The sequence below is a fragment of the Camelus bactrianus genome, chromosome 2 (genome assembly GCF_048773025.1).
Source record: "Camelus bactrianus isolate YW-2024 breed Bactrian camel chromosome 2, ASM4877302v1, whole genome shotgun sequence".
NCBI classification, from domain to species: domain Eukaryota; kingdom Metazoa; phylum Chordata; class Mammalia; order Artiodactyla; family Camelidae; genus Camelus; species Camelus bactrianus.
Window position 1 is genome coordinate 69,463,283 of NC_133540.1, and position 23,180 is coordinate 69,486,462.

The window sequence follows — 23,180 nt, forward strand, 5'->3', positions numbered from 1 at the left end:
AAAACCCAGAACAAAAGTGACATGTAAAGAAAAAAAGAATTTGCAATACTACAACTCTACAACAAATTTCAACTTCCAAATTCATCCACTGCATCCTAAAGTCTGCTCCAGCTAATTTTAGTTTTGATTCTTCTTCTCAGTAACATTCTTATCACTTCCACAATACCATAAATAAAACATTTGAGTTTGTGTTATAAAAGATTGTTTTACATGTCACAGTGAAGACAATATCGGAATCCACTGTCACATTAAAACATATAGAGAGTAATCTTTATGAACAGAGATAGTCCAAGGAAAATTAAGTCTCAAATATACAATGAACTTAGAAATGGATTTGAGTCTTCAAAATTCACTGAAAGATGACATGTAACTATTTAGTGCCACAGAATCTACTAGTAATCTATTTTTCTTTCTTCGTTTTCTTTTTCTTTCTTTTTTTTTTTTAGCTTTCTAAATATCTCAAAAATTAACACAATTTTGAGTGTCTTCTCTGTTCTACCTCACCTTCACCAGAGGGCAGGCCAGAGCAAGAAGAGAAATTGAAGTTCCTTTCACCCAAGTTTGTACTTCAAGTGCCTTGGGTAGATAGATAAGTGAAAGAAAAATCTGAAAGTACTGAACTGTTTAGCAATGTTTTGGGAACAGTCCATTCTACTACTACCTATATTATTACAATAATAAATAATGTGAATCAATACTCATTTCCTTTCTCAACCAAAACTGGTTTAAACAGTACCTTGGTTAAAAACAAAAGCCTATAATACACAGGAATGAAACTTGAATCAGAGCTTAAAAGCAGTATTAATTTTCAAAATAACTTTTAGTAATCCTGAATGGTGGGTTTATAGATAACTAATCTTTATTTTTATCACTTAAGCCTTGAAACATTTAACTCAATTTAATGATTTAATTTACTATCTAATAAAGTGTATTCAAAAGTCCTGACCTAAATCCTCAATTTTCATTGCCTAATCCTCTTTCTTAATACTAAGACATTTTCAAACAAATTTTCTATGTTGTTTGCAATAAGAACTTAAAAAAAATATATGAACAACATGAAGCCCAATCATTAATAAAAAGTTGGGATATATGCCTAAAACTCTTTTGAAAAATAAAAATACATAAACAATTCCAATTCAAAAGTATTGAAGCAAAATCACACATATAAAGTAGAAGACTTTCCATTATTAACCGTGACGTTATCTACTCTGGAATCTTTCTCCTTCAAGAGACTCTGAAGTCGGAGGAAAGAGGGACAAGGGAGGCTGTTGGTGGTGAGTTCCTGGGCTAGCAGGTTGAGGAGGGGGAAAATGTCAGGTGAGAAACCAGTATGAGGTTGGTCACCAAGCAGCGGACTCAGACTTGACCAGGATATAGGATGAAACAGACGAAACAGTTCAAACCCCAGCTCAGCTACCACCTTGCTCTGCGGCCTTATCCTTCCTCACAGAGGATGTGGAGAGCAGCAGCACACACTGGCATGCTAGGGGAATCAGATGAGACATTCCAAGTGAAGCACCTATCACGGTCCCTTGCACATGTGAATAGCAGTGAGTTGTTACTGTTTTCTGTGCTGTTGAAGCTTACTGTTCAATTGTTTAGTTTTCTTTCTTCAGGAGTTTCTCTTTTCCTCCCTCAATTGTTTTTTGTCCCTTTTCCCTAGTCCTTCATCTCCTGTGTGTTTCTATTTCTCTTCCTTCCCACGCTCTTTCTCTTATCCTGATTCTCTCGTCCTCTTCAATATCCCTTTTGTTTGCTTCACTTCAGTTCCATTGACCTTCCCTTTCTAGAGTCATCATGTGCACACAAAGGCTATAAAAAAATATTGAGCTTTTTGGTTTAAGAAACAGAATGATAGTTTGCTCAAGGTTGACTAATATCCTATTAATAACTTTCTTTTTTTCCTGTGGTATATTCATTTATTTAGCAAATAATCACTAAATCCATTCCATCTGCATACCACAGTGGCCCAGAGCACTTAAAGTACCTTCAATAAAATAACGATCTTGCTGGTGAGACAAATCAACTGCATGTGGAACATGGTGAGGCAAATCAATTACATATGGAAAACCAAAAAACAGCCTATGAAACAATACAATAAATGTCATAACGCCACACAGAATTGTCAAATATAAGTAAGTCCCAGATAGGAGGCATGGGAGGGAAGATTACTAGGGGTAGCAGTAATCAACCCATAACTTTTATGGAAAACATAAGCACCAAAACTAGTTTTTCATTTCAGTGGTTCATTGTTGACACTACTGAATAGGTTAAGGAAAACACATTCGTTTTAAAATGTTAGAGATATGCTGGCTCTCTGTGGAAACTAGGGCTTTTACAATAAAATATTTTGCATGTTTCCATTTACTGGCAATCGTTTCTCTTCTTAACATACCCACGGGTTACCACATCACTCAGGCTCTGTATGATAATCACGTTTTCAACATTTTACATCGTAAAAATTCTGCCAAGAGACCCCAAAACATCTGGATAAAAAGTGAAAGCTTCAATCATTCAAGTGTTTTATTTTATGGGAAGCTAGATTATGATTTCCGCAAATCATGAAAAGGAAAAATATTACGTAAATGTGAACATACAACGTATAGATTTATATTTTGTCAATAACTAATACGGAGCTGTGAGCCTGAGTAAACAGTGTAATTGAATTATGACAGCAATTACAGTTCTTTAGACGTCACATTAACACTCCTTAAAGGTAAAAGAGCAGCTAGCCTCTCCCTCAGGTTCTAACAGGCTTTGAATTTGGAGAAATTCAAGCAAAATGTTCATGTAAATTTAAAAGTCTTTGAAAATACTCTAAAACAGAACATGATTATAAGTATCTTAATAAAAGTATCAGTATAAGAAACAATAAACTTAAAAAGCAAGTAACTGTGATGTTTAAAGCTAATTTAACATCAAACTGAATCTACATCCATAAAATAGTATAATCACAGCTAACAGGATGATTAAAACATTTAAAATCTCTCTGTATTTTAAACTACTTAACGTGTCTGTTCAAATTCACATTGTTGGAAAAGAAACCGAACCACAGCCTCTTTGACAATAATGTCGAAGAATCAAGCAGGATTTGGCAGACTGCCAAGCCAGGAGCTATGGTTTTATTCAGTGATGTTTCTATCAGTGTTCTGCTTCACAGAGTTCTGAGGCTAATCAAAGGAGATGTTCAACTCGCCATCACACAAAGACTTAGTCTGCAGCTTTGCAAAGCACTTCTAAGACAGCTTGATGTGCAAAACTACTTTGAACAGACATATACGTAAAGAAGAGAAGAGACCATGAAACCAGACACATCAGAAACCACATCACCAGGTTCATGCTGTTCTTCTTCCCCAAAGAAAAAACTTGGAAAGCATTTAGGATCTCTCTGTTTCTAATCCTTTCTGCATTCTCTAATTAGATAATTGTTAAAGGATATCTTAGTTAAGGAGCATACTGACCTTAAACATAGAAATATATTGCTATTTCAAATGTTCAAATAGTTGAGGCACAAAATATACAGAATACAGATAGATATATTTAAAAACTTAAAAATGCAGTATTATCAACTACTGTCATCACCAAAGAGTTTAAAGGCCTATCTCTGGTAAAACAAAATGGAATAATGATAACCAGCAATAAAATGAATTAAAACAATCTGAATATCAGAAAGCCATTATAGAGTTTTAGGAGAAAAACTGAAGAGACTGAAGAAACAATTGTCTGAAACCTGCAGTGCTCTCTACACGGTTTTGTTATGTGTATGTGTTATGCTTCCTAGTAAAGTTTTCCAAGATAGATACCAAAAATGACAAGAATTACTCAAATATACTCTTGTCCTAGTTTCTGTGACTGTATACTTTACCTTGCTAAAACAATTCATAGCCCTCCTGATGAAAAGAAAAAGATTCAGAAACTGTATTTTCAAAATATTCATTTGCTCTAATATTTAAATCATTAATTTATACTTTACAATATTTTCACATTTAAAAAAATACTGTACCAGCAAGAAAGCAACTTTGACTTTTATAACCCATGAGTTGAGATTTCCATGTCATAGACAGCAGAAGAACTCAAAATGCCAAAAGCTACAAACAATCAAATTATACCACAAGGACTTAACACAGTCGCAACACTTGATTTTAACCATGACAGAGTTGGACAATGTGTAAGAGCCAACATCCCCCCGACTCCAACACACATAGAACACAGAAGTTAAAATAATACATGCAAAACATTTAGTAGTTTTAAAGTAACCTAAACTGTACACTGCTGGGACAGCTAAACTAACCTGCATTTTCTTGCCATGTAATTTTGTGCAGAAAGTTTTTGAACCCCCTGAACTGTCCTATTCCACCCTCCATGCCAAGACAAAGTTCCATCACCCTTTTGGTGTGTGCCAGAACTGGCTTAACTAATCCTGCTTGTGTTTCTGGAAGGGCACGCAGCCTCTGCAAGACATAAAGCTTCTCCCACTACTCACTTTTGATTTCTGTATGCTCGACAGATCGTTGCCGGGTTCCCTGGGATGAGACATGAGGCGGCGGCACAGAACTGCTAGGGGTTTCCACTAGAAAGCCCAGCACCGTAGGCAGCACTAATCCTGCACCTGTGATGGGTTATTCAGCAGTTAAGAAATGCCGTCCAGACTGTGGTTGCCTAATACAGCTCAGCTGTTTTTCTCAGAGCTCCCTTTGATTACAAACTGGCAAGAGAGATTCTTCTGGTCAGACACTGAACTATGCTCAGGATACATGGCATATGACAGTGGAAAGGTAAAAGAGAAAGGAAACCTTAGAATCACAAAAATAAATGAAAAGAAAGAAAAGGGAAAAAAAGTCACTGACCACAGTATATTATGTAACATTTCTAGATGGTTCAAAGCTGCCTCTGATTAGATGCAAAGCAGAAAAATACACATTTAAATATCTAGAAATCTATTTTTTGATATTACTCTTTTGACATTTAGAATGGTACTTCAACATGCAATACTTTAGCTTATTTTAAAATAAGCACAACTTCACAAGTTGATAGCTACATAAACATTTAAAAATCTTTGAAGAATTTTACCTATTCTAGGTATCAAATTCCTTTTATAATGTTGGGAAAATTGAGAATCAAATTATTACAATTAATTTTATCTTTTAAGTTCACCATGTCACTGGACTCAACTCATTAAAATTTTTGCTATAAAATTTATACTTGAGACATACCTATCCTATTCATCATGGACGATTTAAACTAGCACAAAATATTTATTTTAACCAGCACAAAATTGTTAGCAACTCCAGATTGATTTAAGAAATATTTATCATAGACAAAGCTGACTTCAAAACACTCTGGTTTCACAGAGAAGAAGAAATGGCCTCTCTGCTCACAAACCTTAAAATCTAATCGGGGAGAGTGAATAAACGTTACTTTTCGTGTTATTGTTCTTTTGTCATAAAAGGGCTGCTGACCATTCACTCACACCAAAACTTTCACTCTTTTTCCTTTTATACTTTATATAAACACAAAACCATCTGTCCCCCAGGCCAGTATCCATGCCATTTTAAATAATCTAAAACCTTACCCAAAAAACAGACACTCTTTCCCAATAGCAGATGGCTAAAAAAAAGATCATTTATATATACAAAAAGAGCTGAGGTGAAGAAAATACATCAATTTCAAAAAGTACACATAATTTGAAGATATATATCAAAGGAAATGTTTAACTTTTTATGCTATTTTTTTTGTATTCATTGATTAGCTACTAATTACCAGTATATAAAAAAATGTTAGAAAAAGTCCATATGATATACATTAGGAGCAATAGGGTCCAAAGAAATTCCTATGTCCATAAAAACATCCTCTCTCATCAGACTCTGACAAGTTTCATAGCTTTCCTTTACACGTAGACATTAGCGTGAAAGATAAAAGGGCATTTAAAGCTCCAAGAAACATTCTGATATGAACGGGTGGAGGATCAAGATTTAGGAATCATGCCACAAAATGTTATATTAATGCCCCTTAATCTGCTCTACGCATCCAAAGTAAAATAAGATAGTTGAATTGGATCCTGGATACGTATGTGACTAGCAATATACAGACTCAGTATTTTAAGACAAAAGTTTTTTCTGAAATTATACATAAGTGGCCATGAAAATAGTGCTGAGATTCTGACCCACCATCTGCTTTGCTTCCATTTATTGGCATAAGATTGCCAAAAGCAGAAAAGTCTTGTTGACTTTCGGGCAGAAACACTGAGGAAAGATCTGAATTGAGACCATGTTATTACAATGATTGTGTCACCTGAAATCTGGGCACGGCACACCCTGGGGCATCCTGGCCTGATGCTGCTCAAGCTGTTGCTCTTTCAACAAACAAGTGGCTTCGGTTTTCAAAACATTCTTCAAAATAATCTTATTTTCAAATTTTTTAAATTGTATAAAGCCTAGTAGTCTCAGCGGCCTACGCTTTGAAGTCTTACTGATCTTATTTTTAAATGTTCCTTCTTTATATTTCTTTATCCAATTCCTATCTCCTCATTTATGCCAATAATTACCTGCACACACATTATATTCTAAGGTCAAAATGTTTCCTTCTTCCTTTTCAAAATAATTACCAGTATGATTATCTCACATAACACAACCAAAACTAGAACAAAAACCCTGAATCTAAGATGCTACATGAAAAATAACTACCTCTCATACACCCTTTCTTCAAATGGCTCTTAATTTTCAACCCTTCCTATATAAGGCAGCTGTATCTCTGTGTGTTAGGTTCTTTCTCTTTCAAATATTTGAATAAGTTGGGTACATGATTTTAAATTTCAGTATCAGAGTAACAAGGTAAGACATCTTTACTCACGTTCTATTTAAATGACCAAAATGCTTCCAAACAACAATAATATTAATATGGGAGCCAAGGACGGTGTCTATCTCAAATAGCCACTTCAGTTTGAAAGTTTTCCACTTGGACAAAAATAAAGTGAGATCAAACAAAATATTTTACCAAAATGTAAGAGTTGGTATTTCAGCTACTAAGAAACCATTCTCTATGTTCAACTACAAAATGTTCTATTCTCTACCTAAAAACCCACAGAATAATTCAGTATAGGAGGCAAGAATTCTCATTATTTAATGAATCAGGGGTTGGCCAAACTCGGCAGCTTTAACCATCACGGTCATCAGGCCTGCTGCTCCTCACCGGGAGTGAAGTCTCACGGAGGTTTTCTGTTTTGTTATGTTTCATCCTTAAGGAAAGAGCATGAGGACCTTTCAGAGTGAACAGGCCCCATTTCTGACAGAGGATTAGTTAACAGTTAAAGTTATCTATTTTCTTTCCATCTTTCTTGGCAGACAAAAATATCTGCTTTCATCATTAAAACCGCAGTAGCTATTTGGTACTAATATGAAATTTTCCTGGTGGCTCCCATTCTCCATCACCAAGTCAAACAGCCTGACCAGAAAAGTATTAAACTTGTGCTAATTATTAATTAGACAAACAATCTGGAATAAAACAAATCCTTTAAATAGCTACTTCCTAAAAGGTTTTCACCCCAGCCCTTAGAATACAGCACGTCAGAGCAGCTTTTGTGCATGCTGAAATCATGGTACAGGACATGTTTTCTCTTCCCATTTCATACCAGTGGGGGGGGGGGGTAACCTTGTCCAATAGGCACCATCTCAAACAGTACCCCCACCCCCAAGTGTGGGAGCTCTTGCCTTTGTAGAGTTCAGTGTCTCCTCACTAGCAAGAAAGTATAAGCAGAGAGATCATTAGTTATGACATGTAGACGCTAGCAGATAATGCTGACTCACTTCAGGAACTACTAAACTATAAACAGTGTGCTGAAAGCCATTTATCTGCATTTTAGGATAAACAGCAGAAGCTACTCAATTAAACAGATTGCAAAGAATAAGCTGGTGATGCCAAACCAAGTGAAGCTTAATTTTGAAAAGAAAAACTGTGAACTTAATAAAAATCCATCTAGGGTCCCAGGGATGCTAAAATGTAAAATCATTAAACATTTTATTTAATAATATAATATGTAAAACATATTATAACATATACTTTAAAAGGCCAGTTGGTTCAGTTACCAAAGTTATTGCAGGGTAGTCTGAGTTCAAAGTAGATTCACTGGAACTTGATAGATATTTTCTCTTAAGTGACAGCATTTATGATAACACTGGTGCTGAGCAAACGTATATTGTCAAGGAAAGCTTTACTTGCCACTATCTAAAAGGTGAAGTTGAACTGGATCAATTTTCTTTACCAGCACGATTCCTATTCACAAACAATTTTTTAAAATTAATTAATTTATTTTGGTGGGGAGGCAATCAGGCATTTATTTATTTGTGACGGCGGTAATGGGGATTGAACCCACGACCTCATGCATGCTGAGCATGTGCTGTACCACTGAGCCATAGCTAACTCCCATTCACAAACAATTTAACTGTTTTAAGAGAAAATTTCTAAATGACTATTCCCAAGAAAAAGAAACACAAGCTGAGTGCTCTTTTTCATGTATTTACGTTTATTATATAAATATATATATACACACACATATTCCAATCTCTCACATGTTAAAATGCTTCAAGAAAAATACTAATCTACCTTGCAACCTTGGAGGTTTCACCCCACAGCTGATTAGAGGGATATGAGATAAACAAGGCCCTTCCTGCAAGTACCACATGCAGGCAAACACACTACGTTTAGAACTTATTATTCCTACTTGTCAGAAAACAAATCTAAATCTGCTCTTTTTCACACTTCCAGATGTCAGGAGCTTTTCAAAACAATTTTGAGGTCAGAAAAGAGAACACACAGGTGTGTGTCACGTCAACTACTAAAAGCGCCTGAAGGTTGGCTTGGAACCCGACCCATCTACCGACACATTCTTGTGGGCATTACAAACACTCCCTGAAGGAACATTACACTAATGCTGACTAATTTTTAAAAACATCCCAAATCTCATTAGACCTATTCCTTAGCAGTATTGTTCAAAAGCATCTCTGCTAGTAACACCACATCCATTGCCACCTCTTAGAAAACCTTTAATGTTTTCTTCAGTATCACCTCTTCTGTTCTACTTCACTGACAAAACAACAGGTTGAACAAGAATAAAATATTTGATATCAACAAACCTACGTTTTTGTCATATCATGAAAACTATGGTAACCACAACAAAATCCAATGTTAGGATATTAGTAACAAATGCTTAAGGGAAACTGGTTCATATTAATGACTACTTGCTCTTGGGGAAACTAAGCCTGGGACAGAAAGATGACAGTAGTATTTCAATTCTGAAATTACCAGGGTTTATGCTAAAAAACTGTACTTAGCCATTCAAAACCTCTGTTAAACACAAACAGCAACTTAAACGTGACATGTTCTTAATTTTTTAAAAATAGTGACTAGAAGGAAATTCCTACCATTAAATGACTGGATTCCCAATCAAAGACAGAAAAATTCTTCCTACCAGTAAAATGACCTAATAGTCATAGATTCCTGGTTATGTTTCTTAATGATCTAAAATAATCAATTTAGACTTAAAAAAATAATTATCCACCATATAAACATTCATTCAAAAGATGTAGTATTTATATAACCCTTCCTTTTCTCACACACACACACACACACACACACACTCCCCACAAGTAGGTCCACAGGGAGGAGCCACAAGTAACAATTAGCACAAAATTTGTCTCTTTTCCCCAAATGTTCTGAGTATTTTCCAAACCTCAAAAACGTCTCACTACTGAACAAGTCCCTCCAGTGAATAAGAAAACTGAAACTTTTAAAGCACATTTTCTTGTTTCTTCTTCTCAGTCCATCATCCAGAGCCTGGGTGCTCATGCCCAGCACAAGAGCGAACGCTCAGAAAAGGATGCACGGCACTCTACCCTCCTGCAGCAATGTTGGTTGTGGCTGATAAATCTTCCTATAAATTTGCTATCTGCACAAGTCAAGCTTCTCAGCTTTACTTCCCTTCTCAGTAGCAGCAACCCACTACTAGTGTTATACAATGCACGAGGAAGACAAGGGCGGGGGCCCTCTACTCAAATACATGTGCAGGATAGGCCTTTTTTGGATCTGAGAACTTTTTCTGCCTCCTTCCTCATTTCTTATCTCCCAGTCCCCAGTGGCTTCTCAAAAAAAACAATATACTTGAAGATCCAGATGTCGCCTTTCTTCCCTCCCATCCCCACTGAGAATACAGGAAACACCAGGTGTGAAATGACCCTGTTTACCCTCCTCCACTCATCACACACCTCCTAACTGTGAGCTTTCATCTCTGCTCGTCCTCCTGGGGAATCTACCCCGTCGTTTGCCTGCTGGATCCCATCTCTCCTCACACCCCCAGATGCACGGCCGAGATCACAGTCTCTCACATGGGATGGTTTGCCTTCATATGTTCCTTCCTGAGTTATGAACAAAGAGCCATTTTCCCAGGCTAGATGAGCCCAGCTGAAGAAGGGTTTTGGACAAAGAGAAAATGAGTGTACTGGGAAGAAAGGACAAAGGAACCCTGAAAGGAAAACCTGAGATGCTTATGCTTGTGCCTTTATAGCAAAATGTAGTAACTTATACACAAATCATGTAATCAAGCACCAGCTCTTACAATAGGCCAAGTCACACGTATAACAGGATAACTAGATTCCAAACAGGTGCAGGAATTGTGATTTCTAGCCTTGGCTACGCTACCGACTTAGAAACCTCCAGAATGTCCAGAATGTTTTGTTTAGAAAACCAGCATAGCGATGACTTACCAAGTAAGGTGCAGGCAGTAAACGCAGGTTCTCAGGATGTGTTTGGGGAAGGAATACTGATGAATGAATTAGATCACTGGAAAAGACTCAGCCAAACACACCTGTTTAGATCAGAAACTGAGTGTGAAGGAGATGACCCTGAGTCAACACGGTAATACAGCAGTGCCACACAGTGACTGCGTTTCCCATGACCACGTTCCCTGGATGGGTAACAAAGAGAGGGATGGTGGGTCTTTCTGTGCAGGAGGAAGCAGTGGCTGCTCTGGTGACCAAAAGATTCCCAAACACCAAAACGTGTTGTATCTCTAACTACTTCCAACTACCCTTACCAAATGAACAGTCTGGGAAAGGACATCTAACCTCCCACTGTCTCAGACAGTGACACTCATGGACGGGAGGAATGAAAACCAGTCCAAGTCTGCCTGGCTACAAGCACAGGAAATCACTCATAACTAAGTACATGTATCTTTATATATTAGATATGGATGTACATATGGGTATCCCTGACTTCACCCACATCATTTCAGGCAGATTTTAAGCTGATGTCTATATTTATATATTTAGGGAAAATTACATACCTATTACATTACGTATGCTTGTGGGTTTGCATTAACAAGTTTACTGAAAAGGGGTTTGAACAGACTAAAAGTAGACAATATGTATTAGAGAAAAGGAAAAAAAATCATAGGACAGACAAAAATGAACAGCAGTTGAGGATCTCCAAAATTAAACTAACACACAGAGCAGCCCGGAAGTAACTTTCATTTCCCTTGAGCTAATTATTTACACAAACTATGTTTAAATGAAGGTTGAATTTTGCTCTGATATAGCATATTAACTCCATTGATGAAGTTCATGTTTTTAATCCTACTCAATAATAGTAAAATGGGAACAAATTAGGAAGAAACACAAAAAGAATAAACAGAGTGGTGGTACCAAACCTTAACTCCATCATCCATAAGGTATCAAGGGGTCGTGGGTGCAGAGAGGAAGCATCAGCACACATAGTTAGCACTGCGCCCTCCTCTCTAGAAATGACCGAAAGACTTATCGTGGAATCTTACCAGCCTGCTCCAAGATGGGCTGTCCGACCCTGACAGTCATGTGCACTTTGCTATTCCCAACGATCAGTTCCCTTTGTCTTTGTATCACAGTATTAAGTCCCCCCAATACTCCCTTCTTAAAGTACTTAAATTCAGCTAAATTTCCAACAAGCACTGAGTTCCTAAAGTTTGAAAAAAAAAAATCAAAATCATGAAAAACTCAGAGAAAGGGTCAAGCAGTAGTCAAAGCAGGTTATGGCTTTTTACCACAACCTCCCTGTCTTCTTGTTTGTTTTTGTGTGTTTTTGTTTTCATTGGCATCTGTGTGGGACGGGTAAGTACAGTTCTTGCCAAAGATACTGAAGGTCTTTCAGTCTGGCCAAGGAAAGAACTGGAGGCTAGGAAAGGACGAGAACAAGTATGTTTAGAATGCTGCCAGGTTCAAAGCGATGTAAGGGTCACAGCGGTGTACCTGTGCTCCCTGAGTTATCTTATCAGTAAAACGAGATGATAGGAAGATGTGTTCTCTAACCTCCCTCCTACTTCAAACACATTACAGTTCTATGTTAACTTCCACTTTCCTGATACGCCTTCTTTTTCCATTATCTATAGCCTAAAAAGTGGGTAGTGAATATCATATTAATAAAGTGTAAGAATCCCAGTTCTGCCATTTATTAGTTGTGTGACCTCAGGCCAGGTCTTAATTCTTTTTAAATCTCAAACACTTCATAGCAACAGTACTTACACTTCAAGGAGTCTTTAAGAGGATTAAATAAGATGTTATTTGTCTATCCCCAATTATTTGTTTATAAATCTCATATAATGTAACCCTCAAAATACTCATTTATACATGACGGGACTAGGGCTGGAAGAGGTTATTTTCCTGAGAACCATCAAGTGAACAGCAGGCAAAGGCGGGAGGAAGCTCTGCTCTCTGACTTTTAAAGCAACGACTCCTCTAGAGAGCAATTCTCAGACGTTTTGTTCTCCAGATCCTTTTTCATTACTAAAAATCATTAAGGACACCAAATTTGGTGTTTATGTGGATTATAGTTATCAATATTTACCATATTAGAAATTAAAACTGAAGTTTTAAAATATGGTATAATTCATGTAAAATGATAATGAACCGTCCCATTTTAACATATTTTCAAAAAATAATAGTGAAAAAGGTAGTACTGTTTTATATTTTGGCAAATCTCTTTAATGTCTAACTTAATAAATTGGCTATCTGCTTCTGAATTAAATCTATTGCAATATGTTGGGTTTGACATATATGAAGAGAATGCAGCCACAGACATAAAGTTGGAAAAGGAGCTATCTTTTAACAGACTTTTTTCATAATAGTGGTTATTCTTTAATACTATACACACACTGGGCAGGTAGGTGTCTCTTCAGTTAGACGCAATGTGGAATCTGAAACCCTACTGAAATTTTCATATTCTGATAAATTAAAATCTACTGTCTGTCATGTACTTTGAATGGATTTTTCACACATGCATGAATATGAAACAATGGCATTGATTATGTGGAGAAAAATTCTTGGTTCACTCAGTTATGCTGGTCAGTCCTGTGGATACAAGCTTTCCAAAATCCTAATTTTTGTTTGAAAGTTTGAGTTTTATCATTAGCAAAAAAAAAAAAAATATATATATATATATATACACACACACACACAATCAGCTGTTTTCCTTGAAGTGGGAAGTTCACTTTGTTCATTTTTGAGAATATGTCTGCAAATACCCATGCCTGAATAACCACAGTTTGTCTGTCAGTCATTCTCTCTAGCAAAATTGCGTTTCATGAAAAAAAGCGTCAAGGTAACCATTAAATCTTCAGTATGGTGAAGAATTTCATTCTACCTACTACACACTTCGTCACACAGAATATTAAAAGGATATCTACTCAGAGGTTGGAATTCAATAAACTTAGTAATTTTTACTGCTTCATCCAGTATATTACTAAATGAAGGTAGCTTCTTGTTGGATGTTGGTGTCTGGTTAGCTCGTAGGGTGTCTGGCCAGTTGGCCTGTTTGGTTGACTGCGTTTACTGTGTTTATTGTGATACCTGGCAGTGAAGACTGGAGTGCAGTTTGGTGTTCTGTCTTGATTTGTGCTAAGGTTCTATCAGCAGTTCTAACCACTACTTCCTTTGTACCATCAGTGCAGATGTTACTAATACATCTTATTATTACACTTGAGAATCATATTTTGAAAGTTGTCACACTAGATGACCAACTATTGGCCATTAGAGATATAAAGTTTATACTTAATATAAGTTGAGAAATTTTGAACAGTAGGAGTGAGTAAAAGAGATAATTTTTAAAAGAAAAAATGAAGAAACTTATACAATTATCGAATCCTTTTGAGCTCTCAAGAGAGATTTTCACTTAGAAATACTAGATTGCTTGCAGAAGTATTGTGTTTCAAATACATGTGAAAGCAATTATCAATGTAAATTTATGTTTTAATGTTATTAACTGGTATTTAACACAATTAAAATACAGAACTTTAATTAAGCTAGCACCACTTAGATGCTGCCCATTATGAAATGCTGATGAACATTTAAGAAGAAATGATTCATTAATATGAAAGTAAAATAAACAGGTACAGAAAGTTCACATTCTCAGAAAAGTAAAAAGAGAAAAGTAAAAAAAAAAAGTAAAAAAAGAGAAAAAAAATTGCCAAATATGGCACTAACCAGTCCTGGTTGATTTTTTTGTTCGCTTTGTTTTGCTTTTTGGTTGTAAGCTCTCATGGGCAGTATTTTCTGTTTCTTCTGTATGGTTGATTACTTTTTCTTTTTCATATTGAACACTGAAAGGTTGACCATAATGAGATAAGCTTTTCTCTAACTTTATGTTAATGTCTTGATTTGACCATAGTTTAAGTCTTGATTTCCAAACACGGATCAGTTTTTCCTTTATGCTGCAGAAAACAGCCAATTCTGAATTTAGAAAAGTCAGAATGTATACCATTCAAAACCCTAAAGAAGGGATATGCTTAGTAGACCTTTTCCTCCATCTAAAAACATTTTATGGAGAAACTCTGAAAGCGTATTTCTCACATGTGGTCTTAAAAATGCTATTACTTCACACTTGGGGGAAATATTTATAATATTCCAGTCAGGGTATAAACTGCATGAGAGTAAGAATTCTACCTCTTTGGTTAACCACAACATCCTCAGCATCTCAAATAATGTCAGGCATCCAGCAGGCATACATAAATTGCTGACTGCGTATGTGGAACAACTTCCCTATTATGAAGGTTTCAAGAGTCATCTAATGTGAGAGAATGTACAAACAATATTATCTGCCATATATTAATGATTATTTCTGAGAGGGGTGTGTGTATGTTCTACTGTGATTGCTATTTGATAAAACCTCCACTTTTAAAAATTGAAAACATAATGCAAAAAAGCAGCTGAATTTTTCTGATACTCCTTCTGTCCCCTAGACATACAATTTTCAAACACAAGAAAGACTCTGACCCTACTCTGACAGAGCCAATTCAATTAAATTATATCTTAAATTATTAACGAGCAAAACATTGGAACATGGATGTGAGAGGAAGGTTCTGGACACTGTCTCTAATGCCAGTGTAACCTGGACTCACTTATGAAAGATAGCACATGGGCCGGAGATCCTGCCCAGCTGGGCTAATCAGCTGCACGCCTCTGGAGACACTCCTCAGTTCCTCTAGACCCCCATTTCTCTATCTTGAAAATAGGAGGAATAATGTTTACTTGTCACACGGCTATTCTAAGATTAAATGCAGTACTATATGAAGCACTTAGCATACATGCCCAATAAATGTTAGTTCCCTTCATTTTTCAGAAATCTATGGATTAAAACTTGATGGTAAAGACTGAGATTTGTAACACAGAAAAGCATACATCTTTCACTCCAACTGTTTAATTTATAAAGCCACTATCAGAATCCGGAACCAATTTAAAGATATAGAGCAGTTAAAAAAAATGTGTACACACAAGTCTATTTTCTATGACCTACTGTTATTTAACACTGGTACTAATTCACATTTCTAATTTCCGTCAATTTAACCACTTTGTAATTTGTTTTATAAAGTGATTTCACTATTTGGAAGAAAAGACATATAGAATTTCCATTATCATGGCTCCTGCTAGCAGTGATAATAATTGTGGCACTGTATGAAGACACACTACAGAACATTACGCATCACATGAAGTTGTACCAGTATTACTTACTCATATTTAGACTTGTTCAGTATGTCACATCAACTTTGCCTCCAGAGCACTATACATGAATGTGTCTTAAAAATAGCATGCGTTGTAGGCCATATTCATTCACTTCACAAGGTGTTACCAACTGGTAGGTAGCATTAGCTGCTACTTTTTAACAGTATTTTGTGTCTTTATTGCATCTTACACTTTGCAAGATACTTGTATCAACGTATATGTGTGTGTGTTAAACAGACTCAGAAAGTACACACACATGCATTCTGTAACACCCACATACAGTGTTAGTGAAATTTTAAAACTGGTCTACACTTAATCATGTACCCCAGCTCTTCCATTGGTATATAATCACAGACGGCAGTTATATGACTCCATCAGACTCTTGATGCCCTATGTTTTTAACAGGAAGACAATTAAGAGAATATATAGGTATGACAGCCACTTGCTTTAAAATGTTTGAAGACAATCTGAAAGTTGTGTGTAGAAAGCGGCTTGCCTATTAACCTTTTACTGTATACAAAGGCCATCACAATGTGCTTTGTATGCTTCGGGCAAGTGAATAACTGCTGAAATGATCCACAAGTAAAAGAAAACTACTGCATACTTACTACAGGTGAAGCACTGTTCTAAGAGCTTTCACACACTTTATATACGTCTTACCAGAGCCAATACAGTAGTTATTCCCATTTTTATAAATCACTAAGGCTCAGATATAAGGTCTTAAGGCTGACCTGAGATTTTCATTAAATCATTTAATAATAAATACTACTAATAATAATGGAGGAGGAGGAGGGGGAGGAGAAAGGGGGAGAAAAGAGAGTTTGGGGGAAGAAGGAAAGAGGAGAGAGAGAGAAGAGGAAGGAAAAAAAGAAGTCCTTGTTACCATCAGCAGGTGTGCGTAGCTTTGATTTCTTTTGCCCCAGTACAGGGACACATGTTCCTACGTTTGCCCTGTTTCCTTGTGGCAAAACACAAGCTGTTGGCTGGAGCCCCTCCTTTCTATCCCCTTTATCCCTCTCTCTAATCAGTACTAGTACAGTACTCTCTGATCTTTCTCCCACTTCTATATCCATTATTTGCACTGCTGCCTTCTAAAAATAACAACACACTCACATGAACTTGCAAAACCAAAAAGCTGAAGCAAAATAAACAGAAAGCTCTAACTCTAAAGTTCTTAGGAAGTCACTCAAGGTGCTGCATCAGCTGACCCCAGCTATCTTTCCACCCTCACCTCCTGCCATGGTCTGCTCCCTGGCCCTACTTACATGCACCTTGTTGTTTTATATTCCTATGCCTCTGCTCATATTCTTTCAGTCAATATTAGCCCCCCTTCTCCTTCATCACCTATGTTACATTTTCAATTAGAAATATATGTCTTTTTTTGACTACTCATGGAACTTTTTCTTGTTATACATTTTACTGTGCCTTGAAGAACAGTTAGTTGCAGACATACATTCTGTCCTATCAACTATCACCTCCTTATTGCAAGGAGTACAGTTTGTTTACATGAGTCACCCAATTCATTATTAATCTGAATAATTAGCCATGGGACTTTCGACAATTTACTTAACCTCCATGAACCTCAATTTCCTCATCTGTAAAATGAGGAGAGTAGTATTTATTCATTCATATGTATAAAACGCTTAGAACAGTACCTTAAAGAATCTGCCCCATGTATGTGGGAATAATTTGTATAGTAATACTAGCTGAAACTTGTGACCAAAGAAATTCATTGTTTGATGTAAACTAGCTCATCCAATCTGATTTTAGCATTTGCAAATTTTTGAAGGAAAGACATTTAAGTTTTCAAGTATAAACACTTTCTTAAAAACTAGATTTTATAACTTTTCTAAGTAGTTTTCTAAGAGCAAATATATACACATTATCATAACGGATTCCTGTAGAACACAAAATAAGCTCATCCCTCCAAGCAAAGTGTCACTTCATCCTGAAATTTTACTCCATATACAGTGAAATGAGGGTTGTGAATCAAAGTGGGACTCTTGGCAAGAGATAAGATTATTCACTGGACTTTTCTATTTCTCCTTACAATGGGAACTCTTTTTGCATGCTTTCTGAACATCGAGGCATTCATATAAAAAAAATTACGCCTGTTTTACAGTTACAGCATATTGACAGTTCACCTTCCTTCTCTGCATTAGGCAACATAACAACTTTGATTCTTTAGCTCTTGGCATCTCTCTTGGGGTTGTGAGAGTGGCTTTATGGGAGAAGGAGGCTATCGAGCACACCCCTGTAGCATGCACCAAGCAGCCTGATTAGCGCTAATGTACTGAGTGCCTATGTGGAAAATAGAGAAAAATGCGGAAATAATTAGTTGTGTTCTGCAGTGAATTTCCACTCCAAAATGAGGACTAGATGGCTAAGAACTACAAAGGCAAATTCAACAGCAACCAAAACTAGGAGTACGCACACGCCCAAGTACACAATAGCCAGTAAATGGTGAAATGATTATTTTCTAACATCGAGGTCATTACTAATACTATGCACATACTAATCATGCACATATGACCAGTGAAAATAAAGTCTCCCTACGATGCATCGAAAAAGCTGAAGAATAAATTGCAGCAGATTAATCTATCACCTTCTCAAAACCTGTAAATATAGCAATCACTTTTTCAATAGAAAATAATTATTAGAAGTCAAAGTTTACTTAGTTATTGTAAAATAGATCCAACCTCGTACCAGTCTTCTCACAGACTGAGAAGAGCAGATGGTGAAAGCAGTAAAAATTCCAGTGGAAACTATGACTAATTATTACTCAATTTATGAGGCTTGTCTTAAAGATAAGGTTTGAGTTAAATCACAGCAACTCAGCACTTTACAAAGACAAGTTTAATCTTATGACCTGTAGTGTGTAAAGTAGGATGGTAAATTACTTAGGAATAAGTGGGATGTTCTTTAAAAGCATACATTTATCAATAGAAGACAAAATTTTGGTGTCCACATCAATGCTTACTTCTGTAAAAGTTAAGCCTGGTAGAAAAAGCAACATGTGGATGGATGCTTTAGTACTTCTCTGCTCATCCCAACACATACTTCTATTTCAAATTTAAAATAATGATGAGCAGGCATGTAACTTTCGAGGCCATTATCTGATTTCATGTCCAAGTATTTATTTCTGGTATCAAATAACAATGACTGACATGGAATAACAGCAAAAATGGTATAACGGCTTTCACTTCAAAACACCTTGATAACTCTGGCAATTTCTCATTCATAAAAGGCTGTGCTTTTCAAAGTGACTGAATATATACTTATGCATTCCTATGTTCTGTGTGACATATTTGGACTAAGAGACAGCTGCAGTCCAAGGTAACTGTAAGTGGCAGGACACAGAGGCTTGGGGTCCTGGGAAGAAAGAATAGAGAAAAATGGAAATAAAAAGAGATGCTAACTATCAGAAATATTCATTAACTATTGCTTTGCATCACCTGAGCCAGGGGAAAACAAAGCCCTTTCCAAATTGAAAGGAGAGATTTCTCAAAGCAGAGCAAACCTGAGTGCCAGGCACTGTTCCCAGTGTTTCTCATGTAATAACTCAAGTGCTTCTTCCAACAAGCTTATTAGTCTATATAGTGTTACTTCTCCCGTATTACAATACAGAAGCTGAGGCACTGAGAACTCGCTCAAGGTCATGTAATAAGAGAAAGAGTTGAAACTGAGATTTAAACACACAAAGTCTGACTAAACAAGGCCTGGTCTCCTACCCATGAAGGTATGTCATATAAAAGCAGGATTTCCTAGTATCTACAGGGGGAAAAAAAAAAAAACACTCACCAAGACAACAGCCAATGCAAAGTTAAAGTCACCGTGCAATAATCACGTCCGCCTACTGGACATACACTACTACCTAGAATCGCTCTGATAAGAATCTCAGCTCATTTGCAGTGTTTCTGACTTACAGTGGGAGAGAGAAATGCGAGTTTCTACTTGCCTCCATATTCCGCTTTGGTCTTTAAAGTGTTTTTTAATCTCTTTTCTTTTGAAGTGAATTTTAATGAGCCCTTAATTGTCAAAGGACTTCATAAATATTCATTAAACATTAAGAGGAGTTTGTGTTTTCTCTCCCTGAAAGCTGAAAGAGAAAACAGCGGAGACTCCAAAGGAGAGCAGCCACGATGAAAGCTTAAGTGGAAATGTAAGTGTTCGGAGCTGTGTTAGGTATTCGTCCAAATGGCTCACATCACCAGGACACTTGGCGAAATTCTCAGTGTGGAGAGATTTTCATTGTTGCCTTTATACGAAGTTCTCCACAGTATCACCTCTGCCAGAGATATTTTCATTTTTATCACTCATGCAATTCTAAACAATCCAAAACACTTCACTCACTCTTTATGCTGCCTTCTGCACCACTGAACAGTAAAATGGTTATGATGTTGGGAGGAAATGATTTTGATCTAAATCAACAGGGTAGGCCCAGCTATTATGAAAGTGCCACAAATCTTTTTCATATTAAAAACAAAAAAGGTTTCACACTGGATTTGAGACTTCAAAGAAAGCATTCACCAAAGTGTTGCATTTTACATCAATCCTACACAGCTGTCAGGTAATACCAACATACAGACTGACTTCTCCTGATGAAGCCATAGCCTCGAATATTTCCCAGTTGCCAAAGGGTGGGAGATGCTCACAAGATATCAAGGCCACGTCGGTGTTCCCAAGGTCACCCTAGGAAGTGCAAAAGGCCTGGCAAGTCAAACATTAACTCACTGAGAACAAGTCTCTCCAAACCTACCACATCTGATTCACTAAATCAGTCTGAAAAAGGTAACTGCAAGAGAGGGGAAAACATATTTGCTATTTCCAAATGTATAGTTTTCCCTTTCCTCTTAAAACTTTTGTTTCCTCAACCAAGAGAGACAAACAAGTAAGTTCCTATAAAGAGACCCCCTGCCCTCAAAAGTCTCTGGACTGTAGAAGTAACTACCTTGCCATTATGAAGCAACCAGAGATAAAGGATACATCAGTCAAACTTGAAGAAAATATGACATAAATATTGAGAAAATGAATATGCTTATTTAATGGAGTCCCTAGTTCTATAATTTCCAATATGAGCCAAATTCAGAATTCTAATTCATTTAAATGTTTTTTATTCTTAAATTAAAAAATAATCAGATTTTTGCTTTGTATTTGACTCTAAAATATCTAAATAACCCAAGTACAGTCATTAAATTCTTAAAATCATTTCCCCAGTTGCATTGTATCTTTTCCTTCCTAAAGTCTGGATGGACTGGGTACAGGTGAGGTGGGGAGGGAGATATGTGTAATGACTGTTTGTTAAGCTATGCTTTGTGGCTAAATAATTATCTTATGTTTATAAGGGGTCTCATTCTTTTGCAAAATAATAAGATCAAAACTTTGTTTACCTATAATGTCCAGTAAGTACAGAAACATTTTATATGACCTGAATTCAGAGACACATGGCACAAAACAGTGGGCCACAAACATGATGCAAGAATAGATTAACACAACTCAGGGGCAAAAACTGCTAAAGAAAATTTTTTTCTTGTACATCCACTAGACACACTAATTTTTTAACAGACTGAGCTTTCATTGGTTCGTTACTTTATTATTATGCTACCACCTTCCAGATGAATGTGTACTGTGATATGAACAAAGTTTAAAACGAATAAAAATGAAAAAAGTATGTATATGGTTTTCCTAATGTCTGTTTTAATAATTTAAAGTTCAGAATAAGAACTCAATTTTAGTTCCATGTAGTTAGTTTCAATAGACAAGAAAAATGTCTTGGTGAAAAGTGTAAACACTAAAAACTTGCATTTTTCCTTGGTTTTCTGTTACTTAATTTTGATCTTACTAAGCATTACCTGACACCTGCTTTCTACTTCGTTAGATACTCAAAATGTCTTACCCACTGCTGAGTCTACAGAGCTATGCCTAAAATGCTCACTAGTTAATTGAACTTGAACAGATTCTGAAATAGGTTACTGTGATGATTGACTTTATGTGCTAACTTGACTGGGTCATGGGTACCCAGATATTCGGTCAAGTGTTATTCTGGTATTTCTGTGACGGCGCCTGGGATGAGTTTAACATTTACAACTGATAGACGGTGTAAAGCAGTTCACCCTCCCTAACGCAAATGGACCTCATCTAATCGGCTGGCGGCCTGAACAACACAGAAAGGCTGACTCTCCTCCAAGTAAGAGGGCGTCTCTCCTGCCTGATGCCTTTAAGCTAGGACATCACATTTTTTCTTGCCTTCAGACTCAAATTGAAATATCAGCACTTCCTGGGTCTCAAGCTGTCGACTTTTGGGCTAAGAACTACACCATTGGCTCTCCTGGGTCTCCAACTTGCTGCACGCAGTTATTAGGACTTGTCAGCTTCCAAAATCACTTGAGCTAATTCCTTATGGAAAAAAATATACGTATTTCCTATCGATTCTGTTCCTATGGAGAACCCTAATTCAGTTATTCTTAGTTTTCAGAGTTTCCCAAAATATCCAAGCTTCTTTTTTAAGTAAACATAAAAGGTCCTTTTAATTAAATCTGGACTATCTAGGGCACTGGAATTGTGGTTCTTGGAATTTCTTCCATCTAATAAAAGGTATATAATTTCACTGTCAGCGATATAATTTAGATCTCATGTATGCATTCAAAATCCATGTAGCCCCTAATGCTTCTGTGCTCTCGTGAGCATCCAATCCAAGTTAAGGCTGTGAGATCACTGACATCGTCATGTAATGCAAAGTGTTAACATGAGACCAAATAGCAAGGATTAAATTCAAATAACCAGTCAAAGATATCACCCAAAGCTAAGGTGCACTCACCAACTACAAGACGTCACAGATCAGAGAGAGTGATTTTGGTTTTGATTCAGTATCTTTTCCACGCCTATCCTCTACTGGCCCAGAGATTTGTATACAGTAATCTCTTCCAAGCGTGTCTTCCCTTGAGAAATCAAATTGTTAAATAAATGTCTAGGTTGAAGACCAGTTCAAAATGCTCGACTCTTCTCAACTAAATAAGGTAATAAAAATCACCAGAGGAATGAAAGCCATTGGCACAAATCTAAGCTTCAAAACACATGAAAAATATATTGGTGAAGAACACAACCACTTAAAAGTTATATTATTAAACAGAGACATATATACCAGAAATCTTACTTGAAACATTTAGA

General features: G+C 36.5%; 1 protein-coding gene across 8 annotated transcripts in view; it reads right to left on the reverse strand.

Annotated features, from left to right (window-relative positions):
- The window catches only part of BMPR1B (bone morphogenetic protein receptor type 1B), a 348,600-nt gene that overhangs the window by 58,001 nt on the left and 267,419 nt on the right, over positions 1 to 23,180 (reverse strand). The window contains exon 1 of one of the 8 annotated variants that reach the window (XM_045515707.2): positions 4,484 to 4,644. The exons of 6 other annotated variants lie outside the window; for them this stretch is intronic. The gene's annotated coding sequence lies outside the window, so the exon portion shown is untranslated. Of the gene's footprint in view, positions 1 to 4,483; positions 4,645 to 23,180 lie in introns of those variants that run through there. One more of the 8 variants, XM_010953555.3, reaches the window with a different exon arrangement.